The sequence below is a fragment of the Python bivittatus genome, unplaced genomic scaffold (genome assembly GCF_059951505.1).
Source record: "Python bivittatus isolate LINGU-HERP-01145 unplaced genomic scaffold, Pbiv_v1 ctg000340_np1212, whole genome shotgun sequence".
Classification (NCBI taxonomy): domain Eukaryota; kingdom Metazoa; phylum Chordata; class Lepidosauria; order Squamata; family Pythonidae; genus Python; species Python bivittatus.
In genome coordinates, this window is record NW_028277056.1 from 28,629,680 (window position 1) to 28,654,654 (window position 24,975).

Here is a 24,975-nt window from a genome sequence, read left to right on the forward strand (position 1 = left end):
TTTTTAATTTTTAATTTATTTATTGAATAAAATTTTTAAACTGTCCAATAGCTGAACCTTTCTGGATGGTTTACAATAAAACATACTAAAAATACAATTTAAATTAAAACATACAGAATCAAATCAAAGTGCAAAATGAAAACATATATGCTAGGAAGTCTAAAATATAAAACAATATGAGTTAAAATACAATTAAGAGCCAATTAAAAAACCTGGGGAAATAGAAAGGTCTTCACCTGCTGTCAAAATGATGCTAATATGTGGGTACCACTTGAGCCTCTCTGGGGAAGGAATTCCATAAATGAGTGCCAACATAGAAAAAACTCTCTCCCTTATAGAGACTTACCTCTTTATTTCATATATTACTTGTTACAGTCAGTGACCAGTAATAATGTTACAATACTAAATAAAGTAATACTAAAAGCAGGTGCAAATACAATAAAAGCAATAAAACCCTAAGGACCTGCCAGTTAAAATTTACATATATAGAAAGTAAGCAAAATAAAACAGAGCGAAACAAAGTAGATAAAATAACAAATTTAAAATAAAAGAATGAAAGAACTTCCTCATTATATTCTTCCAAGATTAGGACATTTTAAGCTTTCTTATGGTAATAGCTGCCAATAAGAGCTTGGCAATTCTGTTTGTGATAATGGGGTTCCAGTCCAAGAGGAGGAACCATCTCTCTCTAATTAGAAGCTTGATCTTTAAGAGGATAAAGTATAGGTATATCTGTACCTATCTCTTCTCTGATGGGGAACCTGGAGGAGGGCCTCACTGAACAATCTTAAGGTCCAGATAGGTACATATGGGGAAATTTAATTTTAGTGAGGAGATACTAATGTAATAAGGTTATAGTTTAGAGATCTGATCATCTAGATCTTCCGAAGACTGGTCTAAAACAAATTCATAATATGAGTTAAACAGTAGGTTTTGCATAATTTGCTGCTTATTTCTACTCTGAAAATACAGATAAATCCTTTTACTGAATATTGGTCTTTAGTTTTAGCATTCTTCATGAATTGCATACTTTTAGCAACTGAAAAATAGCAATTGACGTTTTTGCTCACTAAAACTACATGTGATTAATATGATATATTCATATGTAAAGTTTATCTAAACTTCTTTATGTTAGATAAGTGTCTCATTTATAGGTTGATGTTAATAGATTCTAGGATTTTGCTTTAATATTGTGTTCTCTCTCCCTCTCCCTCTCTCTCTCTCTGTTTGTGTGAATGAGATAGGACCAGTTATTATCTAGAGTGATAGGGCACAATAATTTTTTTAACTACACTTCTTTTAGGAGAATCTAAATAAGCTGTAGAATTATGCCCCTTCTCATCCTTGCCAGTTGTAAACTACAGAGGACTATTAAATAGTTAGCATAGCCTTATTTCTTCTACTCTTTTTTTAGTTATCCTATTCAAGCCAATATTAAGTAGATGAATTGCATAGAAAGAAAAGGTTCGTATACACAGAAGTCATAGGAAATTATTGGGTGATGAGATGTTTGATAGACTGTGGGTAGTATTTTGAGCTCTTGATATCCAAATCTAAATTACAGCTGTCAGCTGAAACCACTGGTGCAATTTCTCTGAGTGAAATGTGTTGGTATGTTAAGTTACTGTACATGATCCAGAGGTGTTCATCCAGTAAAATTTCCTGGTAGGAGAATTGAATTTTCTTATCACTCAGAGAGCTACTAGGTCACACTAAAAATGTGAACACAGTTTATGGGGAATGTAACTGCATGACTTTACAGGAGTATGTTGGCCAGTCTGAAGACTGTTGCAGCTTGTTCAGTGACATTCTGAATGTGTTTGCATTTTTAATCTGTTTATTTTTTAAGGTAGAACTATGCATTTTAAAAAGGTGCTTTGCAGTCTTCAGGAGCATGAGCAAAACACCTCTCCCTGAATCCTTAAAGCACCTGTGTCTTTTGCAAGGCTCCTTTAGCTGTGTTGAAAGCCGTTCTTGATTGTTTTCCTCTGCATTCATTTCTGAAGTAGCCATGTGACCCTTGCAGAAGAAGTGGCTGCTTTAATCTGTTGTAGAGAGATGTCTTTTCTAGGCTTTAAAAGGCTGAATGTTTCACATGATTGCAGCTGAACTGCATTACTATAATGTTCTACATTTTCAAAAGCAGACAAAGGCAAAGCTACTTCTCCTTGGGAGACCATTTTAAGCTAGTGTCTCTAGCACTAAAGTTCTTATAACACCTGATTTAAAAAAAAGTGTTTCTAAAATGAGAAGTAAGAAAATATTCTAGAAGGCGGCCCCGGCAAAATACTTTTGTAGTATAGTCCAGCAAAGAGCATCCGAATAGCCCCAAGGAATGGAGCTCACTCAAGCGCGTCCTCTTTTTTATCCCCAGTTTCACAGCAAGGTTACTTTGCAAGGTATGGGGACAGAAGATAGACAGACAGACAGATAGATTAATGTTAGACGAAAGCTGGTACAATAATTGTTTGTTTTAACTCAATCATTTGCAAATTTAGCTTTGGGGAAAGATTTTTAGAGGCAACTTAGTTTAGCTGAGTTCAATTTTTTCTTTTTCAAATAGAATCACGGGGGGGGGAGTATTTAGGTTTGCTTATTTACATTTATCTTATCTATCCATGTTTCAAGGATTTCCGTGATATCGACATTTTCATTCGAGGAATTTGAATAATGTTCAATTATATGTATGTCATGAAACATATTTACTTTTTCTATGTTGTATTCTGCCAACTTCCTCTTGCCTGCCAAAATTTAAATGGAGCTGTTATAACAAGATTATTTTTCTCCCCATCCCCATTCTCAGACCCCCATACTCATTATATCAAAAGATTTATTTTATTTTCTGCATTCATTCTTGTTTGCCTTGAATTTATGTAATGCTCTTGTTAATGGTTATACCTATTTAAACAATCTAATAAAAACAGTGCAGTTTTAATTCAAATAGAAATTCCATGTGTTTTCCAGTTTCTTTTCTGTTGTAACAGGTCAGGCTGCTTAACAGATGTCTAAATAACTTTGTTGATAGCAGGAATTTCTCAGACCTCTTTGTTACTTATTGAAATGACCTACATATGCAGCAGATGGAGAGGAATTTTGCTTACCCTAATATTGAAAGTAAAGCTTTTCTGAGTTGCGAGATTTGTGTTTGTGTCTGTGTTCTATTTTTATGAGCACTTCTGTTCTTAACTGAAATATTATTTTAAATCAGTTCTACAGAGGAAAAAAAGGAATACTTCACGTGTGTCTGTGTCTGTGTGTGTTTTGAGAGAGAGAAAAGAGGAAGAATCTAAATGGTCGTAAGTTTAGAATAGTTTGGGTGTGTAAAAGCCCAGTTGCTTCTATTAGAATTTTCAACTTGGGACTATGCAGGTATGATTTTGGGATGAAGCCTTTTTAATGTTTCCCTTGCCCCCCTTATCAGAAATGGGGGGGACACGTGCAGTTATATGCTACAAATCTCAGTAAAATAGTTTCTTGGCATGCTGATGTGCCAATCTGGGTTAATCTGCATTTTAGTGCAAAAATGAAAAAGGGCCTGCTTTTTGAAAATGTTACTGGCTGATGTGCTGTATATAAAACCTGCAGACCAGCCGTTGCATTGCAAAGTATGAAGAGGTTTTTAGTGGTAGATTCTACAAAATGACTCCCAGGTATTCTGTCTTAGTACAGGCGGAAATTGTTGCTTTTAATATAAGTTTGATTGGAATATCATTAATTACATACAAAGTAAAATAATAGAACAATAATGCATCAGTATGGCTATTTAAAAAGCAATATGATGAGCATCTCTATTAATAAAGATATTATAGAAACAAATCACAGTAAACTTGATGAGAGCTATCAGGGATGTGACTAGTTTCAGGTTATCACTACTACCATATCAACATTAGTATTACAAACACCATTTTAACTCTGGACAGTTCACAGAAACGTAGAAAAAATAATAAAAAATACCACATAATAATATAAGTGAAGTTTGTCCAATATATGCATTTTTTAAAATGCTGTTATTTTTAAATAATGGTATTGAGTTGTTTTACAACAAGTATGTGATTATAGAAAAATGAATTTCTGCACCTTCTAAGGTAAAGTGGATAAGTTGTAGCCATGCTAGATTTTTTTTCCCTTGTTTTAGTGAAGTAAACCTCTTTGTATTCCAAAGGTAATATCATAAAATTGGAAGTGTTTCCACGGTAAGGTTGTTCCTGTTCCCCAGTATTTTCCTCCTTCCAGTTTGAGTTTAAATGTCTAACACAGTGGGGATGGAAGGAAAAATATTTAGCATTAATTTAGTTCATCTCAGCCATCAAAATGTATGTATGTATTTATTTATTACAAGAAAGGCAGGTTAGGGAAGATTTCCTTGTTTTCTGTAACATTTAAATTGTTGCTGGTAGTTGTTTTCTGTTCTTGTAATGTAAAGTTTTGGAACTTTATTCTTATGTAAAGAACAAAGTTTGCATTCATGACCTATACCGTTTCAAGAAATGTCTTCTTCCCAAAAGGAGAAATATGGATTGCTTATTTGAAAGCATTAATTGACAGTCTTTATTATTGAAATGTTCACTGTTTTTTTAAACGAATGAGGAATTATGGATGTAAAAACCAGCTATTCAAATACGTTGTTCTTCATGTTTCATCTCACATGTTCATAGCTATTTAAACTTCTTGGTTAAAATAAATCCTTGCTTACCTCTAGCTGCTTTAGTACTTTTATAAAAATTGTACACTCGTGCTCCCAGACAGTACAAAATGTCTCTTTTGAGCATATTCTTTTAATCTGTATACATTTCATGTATTCTTTGTTTAGACAAAGAGAAAGAAGTTAGTGTGGAAAGCACAGTGGAAATGAGTATATCCTGTGCTTATGAAACAATGTTGGTTAGCATAATTTACCACAGAATATTTATTGATTTTGATATAGATATAGATATGTATGTGTGTATGTGTGTGTCTCAGGTTTAACTGAAGAGAAACATGAAAAGATTGTGATCTTTGTAGATATATAATGGAAACTAACCAATTTGAAAAGATAATAAGACACATAGCCATTCAGAAAGCTAATGTTTTTGAAAATATGACTAGATGATGGGTCTTTCATCATAAATGCAATACCCTAAGGATGTATTAATGCTTCAATAGCGTTGTTGTGAGGACATCAGTGCAGTCCTCTTTAATAGCTTGCTGGCTTGAACCCCAATACATAATGTTCTTGTAATACTTTATGGGTGACTGCAGTAAATCGGTAGCGAATGCATTCCATTTTTTTGGCTTTGGTTCTTATCTGATCTGCTGGGAGAACATTTTGTCCTTACACTTTTATATTGTAAAGGCAATTGATCTACTTTTGGATGTATGCTCAAAATTTTTGTCTTTAATTTTTTAAACAAAAAGCTCCATATTGTGAGATTGTGATCTGTGGAAAAGTGGAATATCACCAGAAGTAGAAAGAAACCTGAGCAGTTGGTTTAGTCCTGTTCAAATCCACCCACTCGTATTAATGTTCTTCAGACACTGCCAAATAGGCACACATTTTCTTTCCCCATTGTTTTAGTTGTTTCAGTTTGTTCAGACAATACTTGGAAAATTATATTTTGTCTATAATTGGACAATGTTGCTTCACATATGTTAATTTTGAGTCCAAACAGTTTCTTTAAATTTCATTGTACTTTGCTGAAAAAAATAGTTTAAGATGGTTGTTGAATTAAACTAATAGTATAAGATCAAGATCTTGGCTGAAGATGTAATCTGATTGAATTTTAATATGCATGGTTCTGCCCTGTTCTGAATAGAATAAAAGACAAAGGTATTTCACTTTATACACAAAGTTAGATTATAATAATAGGAATCTTTTGATGTCTTTAACATCAGTGAACATAGAATTAAGTTCCACTGTATCGAAAAGTTGAAACCCAATTTTCCATTCAGATTGTTTGTTAAATTGCACAAGTTGCAGATAATGTGAAAAAAAACTAAACTAAATGAGTGATATAATGTGTTATTGCTCTCTAAAAACATAAAATTTAGTGGCCTTAACTTTCATAAAAAAGTTTAAGCATTTCAAAATATACATTTCCATGAATTCCAAAGTGAATAAAAGCTGACATAACCTTGCATAGTACAAAGTTATACCTGACATCTTTCTGCAAATTTGCATGTATACTATTTATTTGCAGTTCTTTACAGATTCAAAATAAGAAAACAGTGAATATGGCAGGTGCAGAAGCTTGGATACCTTTGTAACAAGTAACAGTTTTCAAATGTTTCCTGAGGCCAGCAGGTGTCTGTCTTTCTTTTGCCATTTTTCCTCACTCTTTTCTTGCAGAATCTCTAGCTCATAAAAGTTCTGAGGGTTTCTTGTATGCATTGCATGTTTGAGATCTTTGCATAGATTTTAAAATAATATTCAATTCTGATAACTGAAAAGCCATTCCCAAATCTGTTCGTTCTTTCTTGTAAGTAGATCATTGCTGATTTGGACATATGTTTCAGATACTGGTTTTGCTGAAATAGCCAACTTCTTTTATGTTCTTCACTGAATGTGGGACATTAATATGAAGACCAAGAAAAATCTCTGCTAGAAGTTGGGTACCTGTGGTTGTCTTCCTTGGTTGCCTGCCCCTGTTTATACCTGGTATGTATGTATCCTTTCTTCTTGTTGTTTTTAGATATTTTCTGAATTTTTTTGTATGTCAACACTGACTTCTTTTGCTTTGTTTTTACTCTTTGGAATTGTTTGGAATTGTGCTGTTATATCACCATTTTAGGAGCTCCTTTTCTCATTAGCTTCCCCTACTGTGGAATGCTAATTGCTGCTCTGATACACAGTTGACTACATTTAGTTTAGTGCCATTAAATGAAGAACTTTGGCATTATAGGATCACTTTTCCCCAAATTTCCTATTACTTTAACTTAAATTCCAGATATCTTTATTAGCTGTTTGATCCTTTGGTGTTTCCTGGAAACATTTCTAATAAGTTATTTTTAAAAACACTTAAGATATACAAAGACATATAAATAGGGTAATTTTTAAAGTAAAATCTTTACTTTAAAGTCTTATAAGATTAAGTGTGATAAAAATCTCAGAAAAATAATTAAAAGTTCAGACAGAAGTATGCTCAGTAAGTAGTAAGGACTATGAAATGAAACATGTGACAGGCTCATTGCTTTCAAAAGACTAAAAGAAGTAGAAGTTAACATGAAGATGAGAAAAGACAGCCCAAGATAAACAGAAATATTTACAATTGAAAACAAGAAATGCTTTGCTAAAGTTATGTCTGTAAAATTCAAAAGCAGATACAAGCAACCATTGCTTCTTCTTTCAAAGTACATTTTAATCTAGTTTGAGAGGATATTGATTTTTAGCCAGATTAATAGATTATGATCATTGCCACTTTCTGATCATAGGCATAATACTACAATCAACAGACTTATTTTATTCACCAGTGTAAATTTGCTTTTTTTTCATTATTAAACCAGCTTTAAAATAATAATGATAAAGTTCACTAAATGCATATGCTGCCCAACTCCCAGCAACTCTGGGCGCTTTACAGTTGTTAAGACATTTAAAAACAAAGAACAATACAAAAGACACAAAAAACAGCAGAAGACAAAAGAACAATGTTGGCAAAGAAAACAAACCCAGAGGGGAACAGAAAGGAAGAAATATAATGCTAAATCCTTTATGCTTAGATTTAGGACAATAGTTAATAAGTTTTTGCCCCTCTTTTTTTGCAAATAGGATACAGAAGTATATTTCATGTCAGTTGCTTTTATAAACCATCAAGAGTAGCTTTTTTGCTGCTAAAGAAATTTAATTTCTAAACTGTTCAAATTAAATTGTTTCCAGTTGGTAGATAGTAGTTAATATGAAAAAATGTACTTAATTATATTTTTTAAAGCTGTATAAAATGTTCCCAAAATATATTTAAATATATATTCTCTGTAGCAGCCCCTGCCCTATGGAACATCCCTCCTTCTGAGAGACCCCTACCCTCTTAGCCTTTCAGAAGGCCTTGAAGAGCTCTTCCTGCAATTGTTGCTGTTGAGTGAGGTTGGAGCCCAGTAAAGTGGAGTCCTGACAGGTGGGGGAGTGTTGCCTTTGTGGGATGGGAGTTTTTGTTATGATTTTATGGCTTTTTGATGTTTTTATCATTTTGTGAGCTACCCAGAATTATAATATATAAAATGAGTGGCTGCATAAATTTTTTAAATAGAATAAATATTCCTTTTATAGTTCTTGGTCTTCAAAATGATCATAGAATTATAATTGAAGAGTTCATTTAGGCCATCAAGTCCAGCTACTTGGAATCCAAAGTAAAGCATCCCTGACAGATGGGTTGTGGATTGATCAGTGCTACCATAGTCATGAGAATTAATAATGCCATATTCTGACATGTAACACATTGTATGTTGTTCTGGAGGGTTGAAAATAGGATGATGGCTGGATTGCTGACCTCTGGAAAACCCACTGATTCAAATAAATGCTGTTTGTTAATATGGAACACACGTATAGCTGTTATCATAATAACCTTTGATACAGGACTGCCCTTTCTCTCATTTTAGCCTCTTTTACTGCTTTGAAAATAACAAACCTTTAAAACACTGGTGAAAATGTTAGAGTTATATATTTAAAATACAGTGAAACTTTGATTTAGCAGTTCTTTCTTTAAGGGACTTTGGATGCAACAGACTAAATCTGTGTTTGGAATTCATCCCCCAAATAATGTAAAAGTCTGTTGTTTCTGAAGGCTGCCCAGACAGTTGGCATAATTCATAACATTTGCATAATGACATAATTGTCATTTTTACATCATTTGCATCAATTTGTCATTTGCATTTGTCATTTGCATTATGTAAAATGTCAGTTACATCATTACACAAATAACACAAATTGATGCAAATGATGTAAAACATCAATTGAATAATTATGTAAATGGCATAAATTATGTCAATTACATAGATTCGGATTTAACAAAAATTTGGATTTAATGGACACCTTTTCCCCAAATGCCTTGTTAAATTGAGATTTTAACATATATATAATTATTCAAACTTTATTCTTTCATTGATGTTTACAATCTACATATTGCCAAAAACCTAGATTACAAAGTAAAACTTTGCTGAAATAATAATCCTTGTATTGCTGAAGCTCTCAACATGATGCCCATAGGCCCAAACGTGTCTTCAGATCCATCCTTGATGCATTATAGGCTTTCTACTCATCCAATTTCTTCCCTTCCCTTCTCCTTTCTCCTTTCTCCTCTCTCCTCTTCTCCTCTTCTCCTTTTCTCCTTTCTTCCTTTCAGAAATTTGTTACAGTACTTTTTTTTAATCCTAGGAAAAATAAATGGTAAGCTGATATGATACAATGTTGGTCAAGGTAACCAAAATATATACAATATATGTGTTTGCATTGTCTTGCTTGAAAATTAGTAAACTCTGGTGAACATGGATATCTGCAGGGGGAGGGGGCTCAAGAAAATATTTGCTTGCCTGGGTAAGTCATAACACCATGTTTCCTGATAAAAAGAGCTAGTCTGGCCCTTCTAGACGCTGAGACATTATTATCCATTATTATTCATTAGTCAACATTCATTAGTCAACATTAGTTGTTATTATTCATTAGTCAACTCACTTTGTAACTTGCTTTTCAGTGTATATAGCCTAAAAATGGTTCCAGTAATGATTGATATACACATTCTGGAAAAGAAAATGTCCAGTGCAAGAATGCTCTATGACTTCCTCTGGCTGGCTGTCTTTCATCTTCTTTGGATGAAAATGTGGTCCTTTATTTTAAAAAAAAAAAAGATATCCAGACTTTTGTTGTAATTAGACAATACTGTAATGTGTCTGCCGAAAATGAAAAGTAAGAGCAAAGTCAGGAGTTTGCAATTTCTTGAATTCATTTCTTTTAAAATGGGGAATTTTTGTGAGTTTCAAAGGGTTTTAGAAAATTATCCTGCTAGTACATGCAGATGAAGTTCATCATTGCTCAGTACATGTTGCAAAAACAGGTACTGAGCCTCAGCATGGTGTCTGAGGGTTGGGAGTTAAACCAGTCCTGCGAGATAGTCTGTTATTGTTACACCCAGGCAAAGTGATATATGACAATCCTGCATAGTAGTCCTGTTTTGTTATCCATTTTCCTGATTTGCTGGACTTATGTAGGGCAATGTAATATATATGAGAGAGGATAGCTTTGCAATTTATTAAGGTCTGGAGAAGATCTGTGTAATAGATTTGTACAGTGTTAAGCAAAAGTACAGGTTTTTCTATCTGTTTCTTTCCGGTGGAGGCTCTTTTTCTGTCTTAAAGCAGGCGGTGTTGAGGCAATATAGCATGTGGCAGCTCAGAAAATAATCTTTCTCTGGTATTGTAAATAATTATGTCCAACTATCCAACTCTCTTATATGTTACCTAGAGAGAAAAATCTAGGGTTGGGTAACAAGCAGAACATGTAAGGGCTGAAGCTGGCAAGGTGAGAAGCAGTGCAGCTCAGAGTGGACAAACTGTTGTATAAACACAGGGCAGATACGTGTTCAAAAATTCATTGACATTAAAGGGCAGGAAGAGAAGGCTTAAGATTTAAACCCTGCAGTGTAATATATATATATTGAGATTCTCTCAATTCCTTTTTCACACACATACCCACACAAAACAAAGAGGAATAAATAGGCTTGATGGGATGTGTTCCATGCTGGAAAGATACTTTGCAAAATATGACTTCCATTTTGTCTGAAATGAAGCAAGTTATGTAAGAATATCGAGTCCTTGAAGTTTCTGCAGTTATCTGATTCAGGAATGTAGGGTTCAGTTTCTGGAAAAATACAGATCTGTAGCCATGCCTGTCCATGTAGTATATCAGAGCCCAAGTACCATCATGTAGTTTGAAATCAGAGAAAATAATTTAAAAGATGTTTATATGCCACTTTCTCCTCCAAATTGTACTCAAAGAAGCTAGTGAATTCTTGTCTTGGCTTTCCTGCTGCTCAAGATACAAACAGTAGTTTCAAGAGTATTCATGCTATATACAATTGAAGAAATGCAAAAGCTGTATTCCATTAGCTGATAAAAAAGTGATTGTCAAACAGTGTGAACGTTTATCCATTTCTCCAGGCAAAGTAGATCCATTTATCTTCATCCCCGCTATAGACAATACCTCCCATAAATTCTGACTGAATCAATTAGTGGACTTTAGATTTAATGGGCTAAAAGCAGTGGAAAATTAGACATGGAGGGTGTGGTGGAATATGTCATATTGTAACCTTGATGGCAACATCAGCTGAGGGGAACTGGGAGGGGGAGAAGAGAAAGTACTGGAAAGTTTCGGCAGTGAGCAGGTCGCCAGGACATTGGTAGGAGTGATGGCTAAGGGGATGGAAGGAAGGAAAGATCTGGGAAGATCAGTATAGGCAGGCCAATAGAAATGTTCCATGGGGAGCTTCTTACTAACCTAAGTTATTGAGTGTGTTTCTTCTGAGTTCTTGTGGCAAGGGCCATGATCCTGAAGCCATTGAAAAACTGCATAGTTGAAGGGAGGAAAGATGAAATGGATTCTGTTTCATGAATGGAAAAGCAGTTGCTTCCCTCTTTTTCAAAGTATTACAGATTGGTGCAAACACTCACTGTGGAAGATTTTGTTCATATCGTATAAAGTGAAGTGGATAAGAAGGAATTACAAGAGAATAACCCCAAGGACAAGAGAACACACAGTTCATGACTTCTGCAAATATACATCCATGGGTTCTGTAAAGAAGCTGAATCTTCTGAGATTCAGCCCTATAATGTCAATCACATTCTTTCATATATGTCTGTTACAGTGGGGCAAAAAAGTATTTAGTCAGCCACCAATTGTGCAAGTTCTCCCACTTAAAAAGATGAGAGAGGCCTGTAATTTTCATCATAGGTATACCTCAACTATGAGAGACAAAATGGGGGAAAAAATCCAGAAAATCACATTGTCTGATTTTTAAAGAATTTATTTGCAAATCACGGTGGAAAATAAGTATTTGGTCAATATCAAAAGTTCATCTCAATACTTTGTTATATATCCTTTGTTGGCAATGACAGAGGCCAAACGTTTTCTGTAAGTCTTCACAAGGTTTTCACACACTGTTGCTGGTATTTTGGCCCATTCCTCCATGCAGATCTCCTCTAGAGCAGTGATGTTTTGGGGCTGTCGCTGGGCAACACGGACTTTCAACTCCCTCCAAAGGTTTTCCATGGGGTTGAGATCTGGAGACTGGCTAGGCCACTCCAGGACATTGAAATGCTTCTTACGAAGCCACTCCTTCATTGCCCGGGCGGTGTGTTTGGGATCATTGTCATGCTGAAAGACCCAGCCACGTTTCATCTTCAATGCCCTTGCTGATGGAAGGAGGTGTTCACTCAAAATCTCACGATACATGGCCCCATTCATTCTTTCCTTTACACGGATCAGTCGTCCTGGTCCCTTTGCAGAAAAACAGCCCCAAAGCATGATGTTTCCACCCCCATGCTTCACAGTAGGTATGGTGTTCTTTGGATGCAACTCAGCATTCTCTCTCCTCCAAACACAACGAGTTGAGTTTAGACCAAAACGTTCTACTTTGGTTTCATCTGACCATATGACATTCTCCCAATCCTCTTCTGGATCATCCAAATGCTCTCTAGCAAACTTCAGACGGGCCCGGACATGTACTGGCTTAAGCAGGGGGACACATCTGGCGCTGCAGGATTTGAGTCCCTGGCAGCGTAGTGTGTTACTGATGGTAGCCTTTGCTACTTTGGTCCCAGCTCTCTGCAGGTCATTCACTAGGTCCCCCCGTGTGGTTCTGGGATTTTTGCTCACTGTTCTTGTGATCATTTTGACCCCACGGGGTGAGATCTTACATGGAGCCCCAGATCAAGGGAAATTATCAGTGGTCTTGTATGTCTTCCATTTTCTAATTATTGCTCCCACAGTTGATTTCTTCACACCAAGCTGCTTGCCTATTGCAGATTCAGTCTTCCCAGCCTGGTGCAGGTCTACAATTTTGTTTCTGGTGTCCTTCGACAGCTCTTTGGTCTGGCCATAGTGGAGTTTGGACTGTGACTGTTTGAGGTTGTGGACAGGTGTCTTTTATACTGATAACAAGGTCAAACAGGTGCCATTACTACAGGTAACGAGTGGAGGACAGAGGAGCCTCTTAAAGAAGTAGTTACAGGTCTGTGAGAGCCAGACATCTTGCTTGTTTGTAGGTGACCAAATACTTATTTTCCACCATGATTTGCAAATAAATTCTTTAAAAATCAGACAATGTGATGTTCTGGATTTTTTTTCTCATTTTGTCTCTCATAGTTGAGGTATACCTATGATGAAAATTACAGGCCTCTCTCATCTTTTTAAGTGGGAGAACTTGCACAATTGGTGGCTGACTAAATACTTTTTTGCCCCACTGTATATATTTCCTTATTTCTTTAAGGTGCAAAAAAAAGATGTTTTGGTCCAGTAGAAAGCACTGTTTCTCTGCAAATCTGCTTTCTGGTCGCCTGTTTACTGTAATAAACAAGTTCCCATCTGTTACATTAAACATGCTAATATAGGTCTACAAAGTACAATGACATCTAGTGCTTAAAATATCCAAATGAAATGTCAGAGTCCAATTGCATATACAGAGTTCAAAAGTGGTGGTGTCCTGAATCCACCTCTGTTACTAAAAGGGCATTTCATAATCCATGTAAGTATCTCACTAACATCCTTAAGTAATTGGCATGTGTGGGACCAGATGTAGATATATGATTATAGCATTAAATTCTGGCAAAAGATTTTTAACCACATTATCGCAATTATATTTCAGCTTTGGAGGTTTTTTTAAATGGTTTCCTTCTATGCAATTGAGTTCTGAGATTTATATAGGCATATGACTTTTTATAAAGTATCTCAAACTGCAAGTTGTAGCTATTGAGATAAACAGTATAGTTTTATTGATAAAGGACAGGTTCCTCTGGATAAAGCAAAGTATTTTAAAATTTACTTAGTGTCACAATATAAATATAGTTAACAGAATTGTGCTTTTTTCCCCTACAATTTTCTATAGACAGTCAACAAATGCTCATTTTAATATAGATCCCTATGGTGACAAAAAGTTGACTATGTATTCTCTTTTGTTGTTTCTCCAGTTTGTCTCCATGCATGTTTAAATTTACATACCATTGTAAAGAACAACCTTATCTCATGCTTGTGGCATACTTTACTGTTTAAATTTTGCATGAACACAAAAGGACCATTCCTCAGCTGGGTTCAGTGTTTTGGCTGTGTTTGCTATGTAGTTTATCTGCAAAACATTGAGCACAAATATCTGTATTGAATATAATTTATCTTTGTTCCCTAGTTAACTGATTTCTGAGTACTGTTTTAAGTAGGGAGAAAACTGATCACTGCATAAAAAGGGACAGTTCTTTAAAGATAAGTGCTCTAAATATTTTTGATAAAAATATATTCTCTTGCAAAATCAAAAGGACTTTAAACAACAGTTGTCTGAGTTCAATATAAACAAGTAAATTTATATAATCATTTGTCTTTCACAAACACAAATTGGTATTGTGAGCAGAAGCAACATCTAAAAAAAATAAATTTCATGAAAAATTGTTTTAAAGGAAGTGGACAGTAGCTGGTGATTATCAGATATCACAATTGGGGCTGGCAACTCTGTTGCTAAGCGACACAGTCATTAAGTGAGACATCATGTGACTGTGACTTGAGATGTTACTGCTGGCTTCTCCATTGACTCTGCTTGTTGGAAGCCGGTGGTGAAGTGCACAAATGGCAATCATGTGACCACAGGACGCTGCAACTCTCATAAATACATGTCGGTCGCCAAGCACCTGAATTTTGATCAGATGACCACAGGGACGCTGCAACGGTTGTGTGAGGACTAGTCATAAGTCACTTTTTTCAGTGCTGTTGCAACTTTGAATGGTTGTTAAATGAATGGTTATAAGTCGAAGACTACCTGTATATAACCAATCTCAGAAGTACTTTCCTTTTTGTTTATATCTTAAATTTGGTAATAGTGATGGTATGCGTGAAAAAAATCATTTCAAATCTTAATTGTTCTGAAACTGAATTAAAGTGACAGTCTAGTGTTGTCATTGGATGTCAATGGAGATAAGTTGTAAGTATCTATACATTTCAGAAAGCGCCCAATTTTCATATAACATAAAGAAGTCCCTTGTGACACCTTGTAGTTTAATGCAGGTAGTCCTTGCTTAATAACTGCCCTGTTAAGTGACCATTCAAAGTTACTATGGTGCTAAGAAAGTAACTTTACAACCGGTCCTCATATTTACGACCATCACAGTGCCCTGTGGTCATGTGGTTGAGATTCAAGCGCTTTGCAATCAACGGACATTTATGACTGTTGCAGCATCCTGCGGTCATGATTGCCATTTGTGCGCTTCACTGCCCCCTTCTAACAAGCAGAGTCAACGGAGAAGCCGGCAGAAATATCTCAAGTCGTAGTCACATGATGTCTCACTTAATGACCATGTTGCTTAGCAGTGGAGTTGCCAGTCCCAATTGTGGTCATTAAGCGAGGACTACCTGTAGATTTATTGCAGGACATAATGTTTCTGCTGCAATCAATCTGGTGAAAGTGAAGATCAAAACAGAAGCGTCATTCTGCTTCTGCAGTGGGGATTTCCCATCCTTTAGTCTCTTCTCGGCTGTACTGTGCTACCTGTAAAGTTCTTTCTTTTCAGGTTGAAGACATCCACAGTGGCAGACATTCTTGAAATAGCACTGAATGTGATGCAGATAGCTGCAGTAGAAAATAGATGAGGAAACATATTGCAAGCAAAAAAGCATGGCTCGTGTTGTGTTTTTGGGTGTAACAATTGTTGCTTTATTAATACATTAATCTACTTTTCACTCAAGTTGCATAATAACTTATAGCAGGATTTCCCAGTCTTGGCAACTTTCTGATGTGTGAACTTCAATTCCAGAATTCTCAGCAGTGGCCGTGCTGGCTGTAAAATTTTGGGAGCTGAAATCTACACATCTGGAAGTTGCCAGAATTGGGAAACACTGTCTTGTAAGTTTACTTACTTAGCTACTCAGTTACTAGCTTATAATATGCTTTTCAATGAAAACTCTTCTAAGGAATATAATAAACATTTAAAATGAATCCATTGAATTTACACACAGCTATTTTAATTTTTTTAGGTGACTGCAGAATTATTAATAAGTCACCTGTATTTTAGCAGTAGAGGTAAGGGTTTGTTTTTTTTTTAACTTAACTTTGAATATATTATTAAAACTGATCTGCTTGATTAGAGCATCCAAGAGGGGCACAGTGTAGAAAAAGGTAAAATGATGAATGCAACTTCAGGATCAAAGCCACCATCTTGACTTTTTTTACTTCTCCCCATGGATACTCCTATATAAGGACTTACACTTATTTTTGCTGTTGCAGTTTTAAAACTATGATGTAATTAATTTGTTTTCTTTAACCTATACTACCATAAAGAAAAAGGTGGGATACACAGATATTAAATAGTAATTCTGTGGGAGATGTTTTCATAGAACTTTCTGTTAAGGGAAAGAGAAGAAAATCTTACTTCTTTTCAAATTGACGTCTACAGCCATAATTGCATAAATAATAATTATACACTTGCTGTATTGCAGAAGATATTTTCATGAAGTTATCTTGGTTGTGAGAAAACATTTTATTTATTGTCAGTGGTACACTCCACTCCAGTTTATATTGTGGATATTGGGACAGAAAAATAAAAGCTCTTAGAACGCACATTATAGTGTGAGAATAAAGCTGTTGGTCAGTAGCCAGTTTAGTTTTTTAAGCACAGGCATGTGATGCTATACCTTGCATCATTTAGAAACCTGGCTGACATATATTCCTGCATGTTTTACTAGTCAGTGTGGATGATAACTAAGGCAAGGATAACTGTCTCCAGTCCAACTGGCTCAGGAAGGGCCACAGCTGGTGTACTAAATGTAGTTATTAAAAAGTGCTCAGTGCCATAGCTGCCAGCCACAAATCCAGTGACAGCTGAGGGTCAAGGAGCACTCCCAAATTGTGAGTCTACTCTTTCTGGGAGAGTGCAATCCCATTCAGAACAGGGTTCACCTGAGTCTGACAATCTAGTTTTGTCCTGTCTAATATACCTTATTCAGGTCTGGATTTGATTTCAACTTCTTCAACTTCATCTGGACCATTATTGATGTTAGGCAGTGTTCAAATCAAATCAAATCAGATCAAAGTTTATTGATTAGCCCTTAGGCCATATCAAAATTCAAAATTTCAGACACAAGGTGTTAATGTTAATAAAACCCAATGTAATAACAAATTAGGTAAAATGGAAATAAAATACAACAAATAAGTATACATATAAGTGAGAGTACAGATTATATTTCCATGTCTTCAACTTTATCTGGTCCATTGTTGATGTTAGGCAGTGTTCAAGGGTGCTGATTATTTCTTTGGAGTAAGACAGTAGAGAGCCATAGAACTAGTTTTTATAAGCATAGGAACAAGATACAAGCTGTGGAACACCATAATCAACAGCTTAGGTGTTGACAGTAGTTCCTAGCACCACCTTCTGGACAGGTCCCAATATGAAGGACCAGAATAAGAAAGCCCAAAAGGATAGCATGGTTGATGGTATAGAAGCCCAAGAGGTCGAGGAGAACTAGCAAGTTTCCACTTCCCCATCTAATTTTCTACATAGGTCAACCACTAAGGCAACCAAAGTTGTCTCAGTACCATATCCAGATGAAACTGAAAGGAGTCCAGGTAAGTGGTTACAGCCAATTGCATATAGACCAAGAACATTACTTTCTTGATTGTTTTATCCAGTAATGAAATATTTGAGAGTGGTTTGTTACAGTTTACAGATATCTTCTGGGTCAAAGAAAGGCTTTGTCAATAAAGATCTTATAATAGTCTCCTTTAAGCAGATAGATATATATCCCATGTTTAAGGAGAGAGTGATTATCTCCATTATCTAAGGGTTAGGTACTGATTAAATCAGCCAGGAGGGACAGTGATTGATCAAATCAAGGTGACCTTAATTACTGCATATACTGTTTCCATGTCCTTGAGATGTATAAGCTGAAAAAAAAATCCATATGAACAGAACAGGCAGTTGTCAAGTTTACTACCCTATGACCTGCCCAAACTTGAAGGAGGAGATACTGGACAATATTTATTCTATGTTCCCTACTATCTTGAGCTGTGCAGGCCCAGCAGAGGAAGGAAAGTTAGTCCTCTTAACTGAATCCACTGCTGTGAAGTAGGATTTCACATAAGTCTTTTAAAAAACCCACCTTGTATTTGATCCAATCCCACTTATGAGTCAGTGCTATCAGTTTCATTATTCTCAGCTAAAGCACGATGATGCATGAGATCTGCCAGAGGAAAAAAGGCAGTGGGAACAGTGTCAGCCACTGGGCCATCTTTATGTTTCACAGATTGACCAGGATATTAATATTCCCCAAGCATATTCAGGAAACCACCTACTGTCAATCCATGTCCTGGGTAAGACCATTTTATTCTTCCCTTCAAAGTGGCAGATTTTTATAGGACCTGCTGGTCTAAAATTACCCAAAAGAGTGATCTGTCCATGACAGCTTCTCTGCTCTCTTTACAGATAATATGATGGGCTCTTTCAGAAGGAAGGAGAGGAGAGCCCATTTGCCTAGATAGCCCAGCAGCAGTGAATGGAGTTCTTGCTGTCTTTCTTCCTATTAGAGAATGTGCTCCTAGATGCTTTTGTGAAAAGAGAGAATGGAAAGAATAATGGAGGTTGGATGAATATCTAGCCTTTCCCTGCCCATTTTCTACTAGAGGTCCAGAGATATGGATGACTCAGTGGCCCTGAAATTACCATGGAAATTTAGAATTGTATTGATCAATTTGAACATTTGATTCATATATTGCCCTTTCTCTAGGAATTCAAGTTGGCATACATAGCATTACTTTTTCTACCTTTTTCCTATATCAACCCTGGGAGGCAGATTGGGCTCAGAGGGAGATGGCCCAAAGTCACCAAGTGAGCTTTCATGGCTAAGAGTGGACTTTGACCTGGGTCTCTCTAGTCTAGTTGAACTCCTTTTAAAAGCTACACCATATTAGCTGTTGGGTACAACTCTTAGAGCCATGCAGATTGTAATTTTAATTTTAATGTGAGAGAAGTTTAAATTATTAAACATAGCTAACGTTTAATTATAATAATTGATTAATTTTAAATCCAAATGAAATAATAACTAATTTTGGCTTTGTTCTGTCCCTACCCACTACTATTTGAGCAATTCAGTATAGTCCTTCAGTTGAAAAAAGTTGCATAATCACACTTTCTAACTAATTGAAGATTCTGGCTAGAAAAAAGGACAGGATTCCATATTCAGTGGAATCATCAGCTAGATTCATGAATTTCTTTTTCTAAGATAAAGTTGGTGAGGAGGCTTTTCTGAAAATTAATGTACGTAGGGAACATTATTCTAGAGAACTGAAATTATAGGCAGAATTTTTTTTTGATGCTGCAAGACAGAAAGAAGGCTTTTCTCCAGATAGATAAAAACCTGGGCAAGCTAGACCAACGTCTTTCAGATAAGGATAATCTAATCTAATCTAATCTAATCTAATCTAATCTAATCTAATCTAATCTAATCTAAAGTATTGTTTTAAAAGACACTTTGAATTGTATCCAGAAGTGGATAGGTAGCTAATGAAACTGATGTAATATGGAAACTGGGACTCATGTGTTTCTTATAACCAGCCCTGGACAATAGCCTAACTTCAATTGAAATTTTGGATACTCTTCAAAGGCAGTTCAATTTAGAGGGCATTATTGTGGTCCAATTGCTAAACATATTTCCTGTGAGCCAGATAAAACATCTTAGGTGTTCATCTAGAAATAAAATGAGTCCGCAGTGTCACACAGTTGCATTTGTGGTTTCCAGCTGAATGTGCACTCTGGATCTGGGTTTGCTGCTGTGTAATACGTTCAGGGGCTATACAACATTTTAAAGATACTTGGAAAAAACATTTCTTCTGCCTTAGTTGTCAGCATTATGATAAGCTTTCAGCTTATCAAATGTAAATTTTTATTTGTATTTTGGCAACTGAAGTAGATTCTTGGCCATTTGGGACTCCAAGTTAACACTACACTGAATATATATTTATATATAATTTAGATTTATAAGGGCACCCAAGTCAATGCTGACTGGGTTGTATACAATTTAAAAAGCAGAGTGATACATATTAAAGAAGTTAATGTTTCCCAGTGCTTCTGGTGTATTGAAGTTATTTATAAGAAGAAAACACACCAATATTCTAGGTACTGTGATAATTTATATTAGAGTTGTACAGTATCTCAGATTTGATTCTAAAATAGTGCTTTGGAGTGCATGGGTTTGCAAACATAATATCTGTCTGCAATTCATTTGAAGTACAGGCTGGGAAAAGACATAACTGCTTTAAAGAGTTGTAGACCGCTGCTAAATTTGTGCTTCCATGTACTCCAAAGCACCTTTTAAGATCAAATCTGAAGCATTGCCAGTTCTAGTTTTTATATGTTTTTGAAATATCCATTGTTATATCCTAGTGATTTCTTTGCAGCTCTGGAAAAGACTTGGAAACATAGCTGTTGCACTCACAATGAAATTTACTTGGCATTTTGCTCGGTGGACTGCAAAATTTGGCAATTTTGGTAAACATTCAATGTTCATAGTAAGTTTATGAGGCCAAAGACTATTTGAATGAAAACATATTTGCATGACTAGGAAAGTCATTAAAGATGGTGCTTGTTTTGTCATAAAGTCTCAGAGTCAAGCATCATCCTGTTATTAGCTGTTTTTACCGGGAACTAATGGTGAAAATGCTGAAGTTATTGCTGGTTTGATGATCATTCCAGGGCACATTAAGGTTGCTGGAATAAGCAGGTAAACACAATAGTTTATTTGCACATGATTAGCTATGGCATCTCTTGTCTCCAACAGCATCTCCTGATACTGAAATTACTACATCAGCATACATTTTCCCTCTTACCACTCATTGGTGGCTGACAGTTTTGCTAGTGAATTGCCTCATTATTCATGCTAAAAGTATAGCAGCCTTAGATGTGGCTAAGGTCCAAAGCAAAAGGGATTTTACTGATAAGCAACCAACTTCAGTGAGGTTGTGGGATTTTCAGTGACATATTCCCCAGAATCCTGGGAATTCTGCCTGGAAATTTTTTAGTAACCTTTTTGTTGTTGTTGTTCAGTTGTTAAGTCGTGTCCGACTCTTCGTGACCCCATGAACCATATCACGCCAGGCCTTCCTGTCCTTCACTGCCTCCCTGAGTTTGCTCAGTTTCATGCTCATTGCTTCAGTGATGCTATCTAACCACCTCATCCTCTGCCATCCTCTTCTCCTTTTGCCTTCAATCTCTCCCAGCATCAGGGTCTTTTCCTAAGAGTCCTCTCTTCGCATTAGGTGACCAAAGTATCTGAGCTTGAGCTTCATTATCAATCCTTCCAATGAGCAGTCAGGGTTGATTTCCTTTAAGACTGACTGGTTTGACCTCCTAGCAGTCCAGGGGACTCTCAAGAGTCTTCTCCGGCACCACAGTTCAAAGGCGTCAATTCTTCGGCACTCAGCCTTCTTTATGGTCCAGCTTTCATAGCCATATATTACTACTGGAAAAACCATAGCTTTGACTATGCGGATCTTTGTCAGCAAGGTGACGTTTCTGCTTTTTAATATGCTATCTAGGTTTGCCATAGCTTTCCTCCCAAGGAGCAAGTGTCTTTTAATTTCATGGCTGCAGTCTCTGTTTGTGGTGATCTTGGAGCCCAAATAAATGAAGTCTGTTACTGCTTCCATTTCTACCCCTTCTATTTGCCACGAGTTGATGGGTCCAGATGCCATGATCTTAGTTTTTTTAATGTTGAGTTTCAAGCCAGCTTTCACACTCTCCTCTTTCACCCTCATCAAGAGGCTCTTTAGTTCTTCTTCACTTTCTGCCATTAGGGTGGTATCATCTGCATATCTGAGGTTGCTGATGTTTCTCCCTGCAATCTTAATTCCGGCTTGTGATTCTTCCAGCCTGGCATTTCTCATGATGTACTCTGCATATAGGTTAAATAAGCAGGGTGACAGTATACAGCCTTGTCATACTCCTTTCCCTATTTTGAACCAATCAGTTGTTCCCTGACCGGTTCTAACTGTTGCTTCTTGGCCCGCATACAGATTTCTCAGGAGACAGGTAAGACAGGTACCAGATGGTCTGGTGCCCCCATCTCTTTAAGAATTTGCCACAGTTTGTTGTGATCCACACAATCGAAGGCTTTTGCATAGTCAATGAAGCAGAAGTAGATATTTTTCTGGAACTCTTGTGCTTTCTCCATGATCCAGAGAATGTTGGCAATTTGATCTCTAGTTCCTCTGCCTCTTCGAAACCCAGCTTGTACATCTGGTAGTTCTCGGTTCACATACTGCTGAAGCCTAGCTTGTAGGATTTTGAGCATAACCTTGCTAGCATGTGAAATGAGTGCAATTGTGTGATAGTTTGAGCATTCTTTGGCATTGCCCTTCTTTGGAATTGGAATGTAAACTGACCTTTTCCAATCCCGTGGCCTCTGTTGCATTTTCTAAACTTGCTGGCATATTGAGTGCAGCACTTTAACAGCATCATCTTTTAGTATTTTAAATAACTCAGCTGGAATACTGTCATCTCCACTAGCTTTGTTGTTAGTAATGCTTCCTAAAGCCCACTTGACTTCATTCTCTAGGATGTCTGGCTCAAGGTCAGTGAGCACACCAGCATGGACATCAGGGACATTAAGATCTTTCTTGTATAGTTCTTCTGTGTATTCTTGCCATCTCTTCTTAATCTCTTCTGCTTCTGTTAGGTCCCTGCCTTTTTTGTTCTTTATCATGCCCATCTTTGCACTAAACGTTCCTTTGATATCTCCAATTTTCTTGAAGAGATCTCCCCATTCTTCCCCATTATATTGTTTTCCTTGATTTCTTTGCATTGTTCATTTAAGAAGGCCTTCTTATCTCTCCTTGCTATTCTCTGGAAATCTGCATTCAGTTGCTTATATTTTTCCCTTTCACCCTTGCTTTTCGCATTCCTTCTTTCCACAGCTATTTGTAAAGCCTCATTGGGCAGCCATTTTGCTTTCTTGTATTCGTTTTTCTTTCGGATGGTTTTAGTTGCTGCCTCCTGTACAATGTTACGGACTTCCGTCCATAGTTCTTCAGGCACTCTGTCTACCAAACCTAATCCTCTAAATCTATTCATCACCTTCACTGTGTACTCACAAGGAATATGATCTAAGTCATACCTGAGTGGTCTAGTGGTTTTCCCTACATTCTTCAATTTAAGCCTAAATTTTGATCTGAGCCACAGTCAGCTCCTGGTCTTGTTTTTGCTGTCTGTATAGAGCTTCTCCATCTTTGGCTGCAAAGTATATAATCAATCTGGTTTCGGTATTGACCATCTGGTGATGTCCATGTGTAGAGTCGTCTTATTGACTATGAGTGCTATTCCATTTCTTCTAAGGGTTTCTTGGCCACAGTAGTAGATATAATGGTCACCTGAATTAAATTCACCCATTCCCGTCCATTTCAATTCGCTGATTCCCAAGATTCGATGTTCAATCTTTTCATCTCATGTTTGACCACATCCAGCTTGCCTTGGTTCATAAATCTTACATTCTAGGTACCTATACAATATTCTTTACAGCATCGGACCTTCTTTTCGCTTCCAGATACATCCACAGCTGGATGTCCCTTCGACTTTGGCCCAGCCGCTTCACTCTTTCTGGAGCTACTTGGAATTGCCCTCCGCTCTTCCCCAGTAGCATATTGGACACCTTCTGACCTGAGGGGCTCATCTTCCGGCGTCATATCTTTTAGCCTTTTGACATTGTCCATGGGGTTTTCTTGGCAAGGATACTGGAGTGGGTTTTCTTCTCCAGTGTACCACATTTTGTCAGAACTCTCTGTCATGACCTGTCCGTCTTGGGTGGCCGTGCGCGGTATAGCTCATGGCTTCACTGAGTTATACAAGCCCCTTCACCACGACAAGGTAGTGATCCATGAAGGGGTTAGTAACCTTGCTTAAGATTAAAATGAAAGTAACATCCCACATGGTCATCTGTGTACTCACCATGTTAAAGTATAGTTTCTGTTGACAAAGTAGCTGTTGTGTTTGTGGATTAGTTGCAAATGTGTTCTGAACATGCGATTTTCTCTGTCAGTTCCCAAAGACTAGACAAATTTAGTCATTAATTTGCATGGACGATATATTTTTTTTCCCTGTGCTTCAGAGAACAATTTCAGCTCTCTGAAGTTGAACTGGCCAATGCATTATTAGCTATATATTTTATTAAAAACAATACCAGTAGCCTAATACATGAATAGAATGTCAGGATGATCACCTATTAAAGCCACTATGTAAATAACTTCTAAAAATTGTATTACATTTTTGGATGTTGAGATCCTGTATTGTACGTATCTCTCTCCTCCATGCCCTGGAATTCTGGGGCAATGTAATACAGGAGTTTGTATTTTTAGATGTTTGATATGCGTTGTAAACTTTGTAAGTAGAAAACTAGGAATTTAGGGAAGATTGCAACAGTCCTCCTGATGTGCTAGTTTTCTACATGCATAAAATTGAATGTTTTATGTGAGGGTTCATTTCAAAATTATTTTAATATCTTGCAATCTTAAGTAATATAATCCATTCTGCTCTTTCAGTGTTCTGCTATTTTATTTTGCTGCATGTGTGTATCAGGCATCATTCTTTTAGTTTCCTATTCTTTGCCCCTCTTGTGCACCATTCATACGAAGGCCTTATTGCACATGCAGTTGGGCGCAGGCACCTTTATGGAATGTGAGCCATAGTTTCCTGTCTCATGCAGCCGTTTTTCTCTGCTTCCACAGCATTGGCTGTCTTGCGTTGAAGATTGGCTTTTCAGTTCCTGTCTTTGCCTTGGCTTCT

General features: G+C 36.5%; 1 protein-coding gene across 3 annotated transcripts in view; it reads left to right on the forward strand.

Annotated features, from left to right (window-relative positions):
- The window catches only part of ZBTB20 (zinc finger and BTB domain containing 20), a 527,488-nt gene that overhangs the window by 34,251 nt on the left and 468,262 nt on the right, over positions 1-24,975 (forward strand). The window contains exon 2 of one of the 3 annotated variants that reach the window (XM_088140752.1): positions 6,493-6,634. The exons of the other annotated variants lie outside the window; for them this stretch is intronic. The gene's annotated coding sequence lies outside the window, so the exon portion shown is untranslated. The remainder of the gene's footprint in view (positions 1-6,492; positions 6,635-24,975) is intronic. 3 annotated transcript variants of the gene reach the window in all.